The sequence below is a fragment of the Ischnura elegans genome, chromosome 5 (genome assembly GCF_921293095.1).
Source record: "Ischnura elegans chromosome 5, ioIscEleg1.1, whole genome shotgun sequence".
NCBI classification, from domain to species: Eukaryota; Metazoa; Arthropoda; class Insecta; order Odonata; family Coenagrionidae; genus Ischnura; species Ischnura elegans.
Genome location: NC_060250.1, coordinates 79294580 through 79308153, shown reverse-complemented (window position 1 = coordinate 79308153; position 13574 = coordinate 79294580). Strand labels below are relative to the sequence as shown.

General features: G+C 39.4%; 2 protein-coding genes across 2 annotated transcripts in view; one reads left to right on the top strand and one right to left on the bottom strand.

Annotated features, from left to right (window-relative positions):
• LOC124159107 overlaps positions 1-8685 on the bottom strand; it is a 112032-nt gene extending 103347 nt beyond the window's left edge. Inside the window, exon 1 of the mRNA XM_046534657.1 lies at positions 8328-8685. The gene's annotated coding sequence lies outside the window, so the exon portion shown is untranslated. The remainder of the gene's footprint in view (positions 1-8327) is intronic.
• The window catches only part of LOC124159105 (DNA ligase 3), a 203857-nt gene that overhangs the window by 102390 nt on the left and 87893 nt on the right, over positions 1-13574 (top strand). The window lies entirely within an intron of this gene.

Below are 13574 nucleotides of genomic sequence, written 5' to 3'. Positions count from 1 at the left end.
GTGCGCGCGGAGTGACAACAATTCTTGCTACAGACTTGAGAATCCTGTGGCTTATAGCTGTCTTCGCGACGGCCTAGTTTGGCGTAAGTAGTAGACAATTGACAATGAGAAGAGCGTATGATGGTCTAGAAAAACATAAAACTCGACTTAGCATTTTATCATTAGATGAGAAAAGAGTAAACATCTCTTTGAATCAACGGTGTGAGGCAGAATATTGTGAAACATGCTAATAAATGAAATACGTCAAGGATGTAGTATATGTCCACTTTAATGTTTTTCACGTCCAACTATTTTCGACGCAGTCATACGGCGAACGAGTCCATAGGGAGTACCTGAAGATCCTTTACTTATTCCATTAACCTAACTATCTCGTATAATTATCTATATGCAAGGAGCATAGTTTTGAATATTGAGAGTCATGCTACTTATACGAAGGTCCTTAAAAAAAAGTTTCAGGATTATGGTAGGACCATGATTAGCTTTCGAGCTGTCTTAACTAGACAAGTTACGCGAAATTAAGTCAGTATAAAAGGGGCTTGTAGGTTGTTTACTTATGTTCAGCATGTCTCCATGGCTCGTAAGTCGTGTTGAAGTTGGTGAAAAAGAGGAGCAATTGTGTGAATTTTGCAAAAATGAACTTCAATGAATGATTTTCAAATAGGCTCTACCAATTTCAATATGTAGTGCTAAACCTTTTGGTACGGCATTCCGACCTCGGCCGATGTTGTCGCGTTTCATGTTCCTTGGGAGGAAGGCAGAGTGAGAATTGAACGTTGATTAATTCAGACGCCATCAGAAACCTTTTTGATTGGGGTAGCAGGAAAGAGAATGGAAGAAGACATTCAACTTTGTTTTCCTCTATTTTTCTAGCGGCCATTTTCAAGCGTCGCGCATCACTTGGTGTAGAGTCGTAATTTTTACGATCTTATCCGTTCGGGAACGATGCCGCCTGTTTGATGCCTCGTGATATAGCCTTGTCGGACGCTAGTCCCGACAATGACGACGCGAAGATGCGGCTTTTATCGAGCCGCTTTATTAGTTTTTGATGAAAGACGGATTGGGAGGGTGAAGCGAAGGGGGAAGGGGGGAGATGTGGGGAATGCACGTGTTCTTGGGTCTTTTCCCCTGCCGAACCTTGTGTGATCGCGGAAGCTCTGGCTATTGTTGCCGGCCTTGGTGGTGATGGAGTTCAGCCCTCGCCTGCCATAATGAAGATCGCGGGTTCGAGTCTCGCTTGGGTAGGTTAGTGGGCGACCAGTGATGTTTGTTTCAAACCCCTGACGTAAAGGACAATTTGAGTTGTTTTCGGGGTGATAGATTTAAATTAACCCTCTCTATCAGGGTATAAAGTAACCCTAAAAATTAAAGTAGACCACGGGCCGATATGCCGGATTTTGCTACACGGACGTTATGTGCCCCGGGTGAAAAGTGCCACAAGCCGATTTATCGGCTCGAATGTATACGAGATATAAAATCGTAATAAGTCAATGAATTTTTTTTATAACTTAATAAATGAATTATAATACTATAACAAAAAATTTATTCCTTTCTTGTAAAATTAAAAATCACTACACTCATGTCTAAAATAATAACTTGATGTAGCTTTTTAATAAAATACTGAGAAATTTTTAAATTCACCTCGGCACTTCTCGCTAGTACCACCTAATTATTTTGGTGGTACTAAGAGAGTTAAAAAAATATCGCCATCCTCATGAATTCTGTCTTCATCTACATACTACCCCGCAAGCCGCCTTAATAGGCGCGAGTCGGTGGGTTTAAGGACACTAGCCGTCAACAAATAAAAAGGTGAGTCCCGCCTAGCATTAACTTAATTCCTGTAATTTTTTTCAGGGAAAAGCGGATGCTTCTAACTATCCGTTCGGCCAAATATTTTCCTTAATCTATCGTTTCTGTCGTACTTTGAAATATAATAAATTTCGAAAATGATGATTTCCGAACCCGAATCGCTCTAGAAGATAGCTATTCTTAATGGGGTGGTTTCTTATTTTTTTATTGCCTAAATCGAAAGATAATTACTCCTGGAGTACGTATTTCACGCATTTAGATTTTAAATGACGATATCTATTTTTCGCGATAAAATGAAGCGTGAAAATTTTCAAGCGCGCGAAAACGCGACGGCTAAGTATGAATGCTGGGAAAAGCCCGTGTGACGTCATTCTGGTTCTGGCTGCCTCCGTGTGAGGCCATCGTGGTGCGAGGCTATGAGCGATACTACGGTGGAGGCTGCTAGCAGGTAGCAGAGTACCCCGCTAGCAGGTAGCGCTTGGCTTAAATAAGGATTATTAATACCCAATCAAACGAAGGAAACTTTCCGACCATAGGCATTTTAATGAGTGATTATAAGTAATAATCATTAAGAGATGTTTCCTTGAGCTCTGTGCCACATGCATGCATGGGTTATCTCAGACGATGTGAAACTCCTGACTACTCGCATAGCATCTAGGTCCCTATGACGTCACGTGAAGTGGCATCGTATGGGCGCCAATCTGGCCTTTTTCATAAGAGGAAAAAATTCACCAATAACATTCGTCAAAACTGGATTTCTAAAACCAAATAATTTTTATACGAATACACTAATGGTGGGTAACGAATCGCAATCAATGCCTTTCATTTTCTTTGATGAAGGAAACTTCCCTATCGCTCAACTAATCTAGCCTCCAACTCTTTAGTGACTCCCAGCCAGAAAAATTTCTTCATTGGTCTGCAAGCGTTAAATTGTATCCAGGGTCCATGGATAGTCACGTTTACTACACATCCATGGATCAAATTTTATACTTATTACCCTGTTCTGGTTTCGTATTCGTTCCCAAATATCCTGTACATCCGGTATGACGGAATGGCCTATGAAACCTTGTGTTAACTACTTCCAAGCTCAAGTCTGAGTTTTAAAAATTTCAATAGCTTTCTTACGGCTTCACAACAGCTGGGCGAGGGAGTCTGTAAAAATGAAATGATGTGAATTGTAAGATAGCGCGAATTAAAATTCGCCATTTCAAACTTCTCCATGTAGGAGTTTAACTGTAGCCTCCTCATAATAAATATATAAAAGTTCACCTAAAGTGGATTCGAAAGCTAAGGCTTATATTGTAACCCCAACTTCAGTATTATTAAAGGAAATGGCAAACTTGAGCGTTTAAAATACCTGTTATTAATGTTGAAATCCTGACTTCTTACTTGGTTACTAAATAATACTGACGTGTATATTAAATTTAATGTAAATAAAATTTCCAATCGAAATGAACAACATACAGACAAACACAATTGTCGTAGTAGGCTAATGAGTATTTTATCAGTCCTATCGTGGTCGCAGGTTCAGAAGCCCGTAATCGCTATAGTTTATATTTGCTCCGAGGTATGGTACAAATCCAAGTTCTTCAGGGTTTTGGCCACGGATTCGAATGCAGTCGTTTCCTATTGGGGGAACCTTTGATAATAAATGGAAGTTTGTGGATCGCCGGCCCCATACAGTGTCTAATTTTGTCTCAATCCCAGTTTTTATATTGAATGTGAGAGGTAATGGATAAAAATCTGTTATATTTTTTATGATTAATTTTAAGCGAATAATTAATTTCTCGGTAATATTTTATGTCCTCTCTGAAGTCTTGTTGAGTTTTTTTTTAATACAGAATAATGGCGTCTGTCAATTTATTTCCCCTCATTAGGGCTAACAATAAAACACAAAAGCACGCTTTATGTGACAATCACTGAAATTTTTACTAATGTTAACATGGCCTTTCTCAAAAATCTTAATTAAGGCTTAAAAAAACGTATCAAAAACTTTTAAGAGGCGTAGTGGGAGTAAGTACGTCATTTATAAAATCAAAATTTTACCCATTTCCTTGTCACCTTAGGTATTTATAAATTTTAGGAAAAAAAACTTGAGTTTTATGTACGAATGACATTTTTCAAATAAATATTTCCTGACAAATATTCTGGAAAGGACACAACATATTTGTAAGAAGTGGTTGATGAATAATGTTGCGAGTGATGTCATTTGGCGATGTTATCGGAGTTACCTTTGACTTAGGAGTCGTTTAACAGTCTCTTCGGACCTTAGGCTATTCGTTTTCGTCCTTTTTAAAATCTTTTTAATTGACCGCTCCAACAGAATATTTAAACTTCTTTGTAGTCCACTTTGGATAGCATTTTGGATTATATTTTGTTGAAAGGACATCTTGATCCTCACTTTTATCGATTCCTGTGTTGTTTGAACGCGATTCCTTTACACGTTCCTTTTTATAAACTTATGACATTCATTTGTCGGTTGCCGGCCGGCCTATTATACTGCAGAGTCAGTATTTGTTGCAGATTTTGAGGGAATAATCGTACTTCAGTAGTCTGTTCAGTACGGCGTGGGCGACATAATACCTTAATTATGTCCCCTTTCCCCTCCGTACCCTTGTCTCTGGACATGATTCTGAAAAAAAGTAAATGTGTCGTATAAAACGCCCTTGAGGAACTTTAATCATTAGCCTTCGCCGCGTCTTTGCCTCTCTCAAGGTTAAAGTTTTCCTGTTGAGCGAATCGAAAACGGTGCATCGTTCTTTATTTCCTGGAAGGAAAAAGCGTATTTGACCCTCCACAAGGTTGTTCCGATACTAAATTGGCTCTACCCTTCCGCCACCTTCCCTATTCTCGAGATGGTCATTGACGGTGACGGGTTGAAGTTATTGGTGGTGGAAAGGGCGATGCCTTTTCCTCTATCGTCCTTCAGTACAGTCCAGTTATATCTGGTGGTCAAGTGATTCTCCGTGACTCTGTATTTGACCGGAGTTTTCGCAAAAAAACTGCTGCAGTACCTCTACTTCTTGCTGGTTACCGACATAATACCGGCGCAGAATCCCCAGTGAAAAACCCGCTGAGGACGTAAGGCCCTGCGACAAAACCGCCTGAGGACATAAGGCCGCAGGGATTTTGTCCCGGGCGTTTTGTCTCGGGGCTTTTGTCGTTGGGAATTTTAGGAGCGGGCCTTTTGACTGCAACCCACTTCATGCAGTTGAAAATTTGTAAAGGCGTCACGGGGTATCTGTGGTGTCATGGTGCCGGAACGCCGTTAACAAAAGATATAATTGTCAAATAACAATTTTATCAATTTTGTTGCCTCAAAATTTTTAGTACTTTCGTAGCCAAAACAAAACATTTAGTAATAAAATGTAAATAATAACTTGTAATAAAAAACACACAGAGTAATATTTCACTCCTAAAAAAAGTTAAGTAAAGTGCGTTCCGGCACTGCTAATTTTGCCATGACTTCACAGCGGGTTACGTAATACCCAATCTTATGGTTGCAGTCAAAATTGCGTCGTGTAAAGCGGTAAATTGCTAGAACGCATGCGAGAATTCATGGACGTGAGATGGCAAAGTAGCCCCTATTCTACTTTCCTTCGAGCATTTGCACAATTCGCCATAATAAGAAATAAATGCAGTTATAACCTGCGCAATTGTGTGCCCCATGTGAAATTGGCTTAATGGAAGTAATCAAGATGAGAATTTTAATTGATATTTTTTCTTTCTTATGGACCCAGTGGAACTATTGTTTCCTTTCAGGATTTATTTGCTTTAGATTAGAGGTAGACCATCCGTGACTCGAGGAATAGATTCATACTTCTATAATAAGTCTTTCTTGTGGGGCTTGTTAATAAATATGGACAAATATTATATTATGTGTGCACCATTCTGTGAGAAGTCACGCATTCATTCGTTGGTTGTTGAGGTTTCTGATTTTTTATTCAGAATTTTGTCCTGAATGTGATCGATGCTGCGTGAAGTGATTCATTCAGTATCAGCTTAATTTTTTACCGCTACTCTTCTAGATAGGCATTTTTTTACTTTCAATTCCATCATAAGATAAGCAAATGTATGAAATGAAATTACAATAGTTGGGAAAACAATTATTACCAAGAATTTCTTCACAGATTTTATCCTCGCCACAAGTGAATAAAATAATTACATTGAAATTGGAAACCTCATAATCTCCCTTTAGTTATCCTTGCTTATGGGTCTCATATAAGAAGTGCAGCATATGATGCGAATGAAAGGGTGATATACTAAATTGCTTATTTCTTATTTTCCTAATTTTCTGTCAATTTAAGGGATGGTTTCTAATTACATAAAAATAGCAGCTGGTGGGATTTTCAACGCATGTTCAGTAGAGAATTACGCTGTTGCTAAACTAAGTTTAACCGTTGTAACGCGTAGTGGCCAATCTTAGACATGAGAACTCCTCTTCGCAATAATACTTATTACTAGTTATTATTTTTTTAGTAATTGCTTTAATTTGTATAATATCACAGATTTAAGTATTAACTTAAAACTATCCGTTGATCCTTAAACCCAGTCCAGCGAGGAGGCAAAGCATTAAGGCCGCTGATTTCATTCACATGATCATTCAGCATAATCATTCGCATGATCATTCACCATGTATAGCGGCCTTTACAGTTGCCGCCCCACTTACCGGATGTATCGCGACTATGCATTAATTTTATTAGCCGTAAAAAAAATTTTTGTTTGCATTTTAATCGCAAATCTGTCTAATCTAAGGAAAATCGTAACTGCGCGCGAAGTTTTGGGTAAGTATTGAATGTTGCGTGTGGAATTCGCGAAATTTCGTTATGGTTTCTTCTATTTTCGGTGATTCGTTAACAAAAGATTCAACTACGCCGTTGAGTTATCCTTTATTCACCTATGAATTTTTCCATTTGTTTTCCTCAGGTCTGAGGAAAATTTGTTAGCAATTGTTCAAATTCCACCGACTTCCTTATGCATTTGATAAATTTGACGGTAGGATTTATCACAAACGCAATGCCGTTATCAACAGAATAGTTTTCAGTTTTTAATTACATTTTTAAATCGTCAGCGAATACGTTGAAATTCTCAAAATTAATTGGCACGTTCATTTGATGCTAAAAAATGCTTTTCTATGTTTATTCGTATTTAGGGTTTCATTTTTATCCCTAATTTGGTAAAGAGAAAAACAATTGTTTCAATTTCTTAGATTCGGCTCGTTTCCCGGTAGATAAACTTCGTTTTATTATGTCCTTCGTCCCCAATTTAACGCTGTCGTTATTAAGTAGCTTTCTTCTACTGCATCCGTGCGTAGATACAAAGCGTATTATTAGACGCCTCACTCGCGTATTTTGCGGGAGAGTGGTATTCTACTTCTAAGAGCGATATGCTTTCTCACTGATATAAGTTGCATTTACTTTCTGCGGCAAACGGTAGACCAACGCGCCGATCGCTTGGTGAGAATGCACTCCGTTCTACTAATGGCCTAAAATTTATCTTGATGCCATATCCAACGGGTAAATCTTGTGTGTGGTGACGCTGAAGTGTTAAACTACCCTCCTTATTTCGGATGTTGAGGCTGTGTTCATTAATTTTTTATCGTTGCCTCAAAGAACAGTTATTTGTTCTCCACATCTTATTCATTTTTTTACTGGAGCACGTGATTCAAATATTAATTACTAACTTTATTCGTTGAAACTTGCGTCCATTGAGTGAATTTATTCTTTTCTAAGTAAGATAATGGATGGGAAAATAAATGATTTGGAAAGGTTTTGAATGTCTTGCTGAGTAATAAAAACTTGGCCCGTACCATTTCGTGGTTAACATAGTACATAAAATCATTTTCAAATATCCTTAGGGCTGTTAGGCGGTCGGAATTTTTTGGTGGTGATGAAAGATATTTGCCATTGACATGTGACTTCTTCGGGATCCTCAAATGATAACAGCAAGCGATGGCGTGACTTGGTCGATTGATTTATTTCTCAATGTTGCCGCTTTCTTAGGAAAATTTTATCTTAGTATTAGCAGTCGCCAAAAGATAAAAAAATTAATAACCTACTGTTACTCTAAGGTTACGAACAATAGATCCAGCTGCCGAAAAATTGCTTTGGAGCCAATTTTCATCCGGCCATAATCCGTAGAAAGATTTATCTACGCCAGAGGTTCCCAATCGGTGGTACGCGTACTTTCTTTGGGGTACGCGACGAACCAGTCGGGGGTACGCCGAAGATAATCGGTGATAGCGGACGCCAGAAACTACGTATCTCTTAACCAGGAAATATGTATACATATTATATGTGATATTCAAAACAAAGTTTCTTTTTTAAAAATTATTTATAACTAAAAGTCTCACCAACCCGTAGTGAAATTATGGAATAAAATGTGAACGTTACCGTTTTGGGGGTACAATATTAGTTATATGCATGTAGAGGTGTACGGGAGAACAAAAAGGTTGAGTACTGCTGATCTACGTTAATCACGAGGATAGGTTAGTGTCATTAAAAAAATGCGTGTTTACTCACGTTTGGTTTCCCCAAGTATGTCCTCCCCACTCTGTTATGTCCGGTGAACTCCCCGATAAAAAAAGCGGCCGCAGTTTCTTCTTTGTCTTCCTTGCGAGCGTGGAGAAAATCCAACTGATTTTAATGCACTAGAGTCACCTAATGTGGAGAAAAATATATGGTACCCTTAATTCGCGGTTTTTCTCCCCGGAAGATATTCGAGTGTTCAGCCTGTAAGCTGTACTGTGATTATTTGGGAAGAAGTTCGAATGAAGTTGAGCAGCTTGGAACGAGATCTTGGGAAAACTTGAGGAGACTCAGCGTTTGAGTGTGCACCGTTATTTCGTCTCTGAAGCCGACGGAGTGGAGTTTATATACGCTCGCGATGTGTCTCTCACCCGATCCAGCCCCCCACCCTCTTGTCGTGATGGAGGAGAAGTGGCATCGATGGGACGGTCATCTGAAGATCGCCGGCCGTGCGCCCTCGTCATTTTTTTCTTCTTCGTCGTTTGTTTACTCTTTCTCCGACCTCGGTCTTGGAGCACGAGGGTATAATAGTGGTAGAATGGAGAATTAGGGTGCGTCGACTGCTAGGTCATTTTGCAACTGATGGTATAAAATCTTCACGCATTTCTCCAGTCGGCCATTAAATTTTTTTCACCCACCGCGTGTTTAAATTGGTTTAAAAAACTTCGATAGAGCGATGCGAATTTTGCGGAGAAATAGGCCATAATAAGAGCTGTTTACCTAGAGTTTGAACGAAATTAAACATAGGTATTATTTTTCGCGTGACAAGTAGTAAATGATAGTGTATCCTCACTCGATGGGAGATGCTCAAACTATGAAGAAAGAGGTCTTTCAGAGCTCGGGAAAGGTACGAGGGTAGCCTTTTAAGTGTCGGGAATGGAGAAAATTATAATAGGTACAATAACGCAATTTTTTATTGTTTTTCAAAGTACTCTCCACGATAATCAATGCACTTTTGTATTGGATGGAACCAGTCGTTACAACATTTATTCCATTCGGAAGTAGGAGTAGTCAAAATGACTGTTTTGTAGGCATCAACCGCTTCTTCACACGTCTGGAAGCGCCTTCTTCGTAGCATATTCTTGATTCTGGGGAATGTGAAAAAATCATTGGGGCTTCATTCCGGGCTGCATGGAGGATGATCAAGAATTCCTACGTTTTGCTGTTCCAAAAACGACTTTGTGACTCGAGCGGTGTGTGAGCTTGCATTGTCGTGATGGAGCGTAATGCGTCGATTTGGGTTATCTTTCCGAAGCTCAGCGATCACTTCCGGCAAGCAAATGGTCGTATACCATCGAGTATTAACTGTTCTTTGATTTTTCAAGAGCAGTCGTCGCTACATGCCCTGATTTGGCTACGAACGATGCGACCATTTTCTTGGAAACGCTGCGAGAGCGAACAACTTTTGTCGGTTTGAGCTTACTTTGGAAAACCCATACTGAAGATTGGCGTTTTGATTCAGGCTCGTAGCTATAGATCCATGACTTCTCATGTTATTTTGGCATATCTTACTATCTTGAATATTTCGCTTTAGAGGAAGCATTCCTCTCGCTCGAACTGTATATTTTCTAAATTTATATCTTGTTTTCAATTCATGATATCATCTGAAAATATTCAGAATTCTTATGTATTAGACCCTGGTCAACATTTACTGGTACCTCGGATTTGGAAATTTTACCTCATTAATTTCCCGAATGTTCAGTTTTAACGAGGGGCGTATGAAAAGTAAGGTGTCCAAATTTTTGTTCATAGTTTCTGAGATGTTTCTCCAATGCATATTACATGGTTAGAAACCTTGAACATTAGCAATTTTCCGATGTAGTCGCCCTTGCAATCGATGGCTTTCCGCATCCGTGAGATGAACTTTCGTTCTCCCTCCTCGAACCAGCTTCACGCCCCTTCCCGCAGGAAGGTAAGAACAGCTTCTTGAACGTCGTCGTCGTTCGTAAATTTTCGTTTGTTCTTGTCTGAGGGCAGGAAAGAGATGATATTCACAGGGAGTGATGTCTGGACTGTAAGGTGGTTGATCATTGATCAATCACGCTTTGTCCTAGTGTTATCGTACGCCTTTTGTCAACCTGCCGCGTCTTTTGTTCTGAACAGCCCTTCGAAGTTTGCTTAAGGTCTCAAAGTGTCTCGCGTAGTTGATTTTTGCACCCTTGAGTATGAAATCAACCAGCATGACGCATTTTCTGTCTCAGAATACGGTAGCCATAATCTTTCCCGCTGAGTTTAAAGGCCGTTTTACACGGGGCACGTACTTGCACAATCGGACGTGTGTACGAAGGCGTAGTCAAAATTGCGTCGTGTAAAGCGGTGAATTGCTATAACACATGTGAGAATGCGTGGACTTGAGATGGCAAAATAGCCCCTGTTCTAATTTTGTTCATGCATTCGCGAAATTCCATGCCATTTTAGAAATGAATACTGTGCTAACCTGCGAAATTCCATGCCCCGTGTAAAACGGCTTTAAGAATTCCACTCCTCGTCATGATCGTTGAGGCGTCAAGCAGTAAATAGGGTGGTTTCCTATTATTTTTATTGCCTAAATCGAAATATTATTACTCCTGGAGTACGCATTTCACGCTTTTAGATTTTTAAATGGCGATATCTATTTTTCGCGATAAAATGAAAATTGAAAATTTTCAAGCGCGCGAAAACGCGACGGCTAAGTATGAATGCTGGGAAAACCCCGCGTGACGTCATTCTGGTTCCCGCTGTCGCCGTGTGAGGTAACCTTGAGGCGACGGTATGTGCTTCGCTGCGATGCAGGCTAGCATGTTGCGCTTGGCTGGGAAAATCCCGTGTGACGTCATTCTGGTTCCCGCTGTCGCAAAGTGAGGTGACCTTGGGTCGAGGATGTGTGCGCCGCTGAGATGCAGGCTGTTAGCAGGTAGCAGAGTACCCTGCTAGCAGGTAGCGCTTGGCATAAATAAGGATTATAACCATATTAAATAAGGGACCATAGGCAGTTTTAATAGGTGATTATTAAGACATGTTTCCCTGAGCTATGTGCCTCAGGCATGCATTGGTAATCTCAGACGATCTAAAACCACTATCTACTCGTATAGAAACTAAGTCCCTGTGACGTCACGTGGAGTGGCATCGCATGGGCGCCAATCTGGCCTTTTTCAAATGCGGTTAAAATTGTCCATTGCCATTCGTCTAAACTGGGATTTGTAAATCCAAATTAGTATATTATGAATACACTAATGGTGGGTAGCGAATCGCAATCAATGCCTTTCGTTTTCTTTGATGAAGGAAACTACCCTATTTTCGGCACCACTTCCGAATATTTTTTTGAGTCTATGTACTTCGGACAATACACATCTTCCAATTGGCGATGAATTTCAATTGGAGCAACCCTCTTGGCATGCAAAAACTTAATGACAAACCGCAGTTCACACTCGGCGGGAGTAACAATCGGGACGCCCATCGCGAATGGGTGCTGCGCCGAAAATTATCTTGCTAATGAGAAACTGCTTTTGCGACGGCAAGGGGGAAGGACCAATAAGCATGGCAGGGTGGCTAGATTTTTCGTAGTGCTGCATGCTGCGATGCCTTTGCCTTTGGAGAATTTACTTTTCATATACTTTCGTATATGAGAGAAATCAATTGACGACAAGGCTCTACTCTAAATACCATCAAAATTTTGAGTATGACAGAGTGGGCTTTAAACGGTAGTCTGGGGTCGAGTGGGGGTGATATGTCCTATGATAGGGCCGAGCTCTTTTGTTTGTGCATATTGAAGGCAGCATTATTATTTCAACTGCTAGGAATGCGATGATCTCTCTGTGATGTAAACGTATTTCGTATTTTTGATACAATTCCTGGTGTATAAACATTTGGCCGAAATGTTTAGCCAAATGGCCATCTTTTTCATCTCGTTATTTCTTGCATATGACTTTTTTCTCTTTTACCTCAGTTGTGATAATTACCTACATTTTTATCTATATTAACTGCTATTTCATTTTCAGATATTTCTCTAGAAAATAAATTCCGCGAAAAGGTTAAGGATGAAACTTAAATTACGCTTTTTCTCGATGGCAAGTACTGTGTATGGACTAAGGGCTTTCAGTGATCTTTTGCAACTGATATTAACAAAATTAAGGAATTATCATTTAATTTAGACTGATGAAGTAAACTGTTTCTTGCTGATGAAGTGCCGCAAGTTTTATAAAATAGTAGTCCTCTCTCGTGCGGTAATTGCCGAATGGAAGCCTTCATTTCCATATAGGCGAAAACTGGAACGATGGACTGCTTTTTCTTCATTAATTGGCTCCTCCATGCACATGGCAGAAAATTTTCTTTTCCATAGGAGAATATGTAATTTGATAATATTTTATTTCGAAATTAGAATCTGTATTATATTTGTAATATACTCTATGCTTTTATTCAAACCGACCTTCCCTCATGTATGATTGACTTCCACTGTAGTTCAAAGTATGTATAAATATTATCTCAAAGTATGTATAAATATTATCTTAAAAGTTTAGAATTATTTTGCTGCCGCCAAATATGCAGCATTGCGCTTGCAGTTGTACCAAGAATTGAAAGATGCTGTATACCCGTCTTTTTATCGCGGAATCTGCTATTATTAATTACTGTATATCATAGATTTCAAGTTGTTCCATGGCTTCAAGTTAGTCTTCCTAGCTGTCAGTTATCTATTTTACGTAGAAATGTGTTTTTCTGTATTGCTCAACCCGCTAGTATCATATTTATTCCTATGTCGATTACGTTGCGTTTGGAAAACATCTCCTCTAGCCCACCACCTCCTCAATTTTGATCTCGAGTAAGGCCGCATTATTTTTATTTTCTCATAAAAATGTAGCCGCGATTTCTTCTTTTGTGTTCACTTCTGATTAGTATTTCTTGGTTTTTAAAGTTTTCTAACCTTCTTGTCATTATTACCTCGCCTGGGGCCAAATTGTTTGGTACAGTACGCAATTTCTTTTGTTTTTCCTTATAATATATCTTGTTTTCCCAGGTATTTTTCACGAAGTCAGTTTGGTTATTGATTTGATGGAGTCATATGTAAAAGTAATTGCCGCGCTGTGTGGTTTAGGCCTGTTCGAAAAATCTGTTTGAAGCCATCCCGTCACAGCCTTCCCATTATTTCCTAATTTTCAGGGAAATTTGTTGAAGGACTTCTCAGAAGAAGGTTCTCAAATTCTGATAAAAAAAGACTAGCTCAGCGAGAGAATACAATCTAGGTTGATGCTCCCTATCTGTTTGACC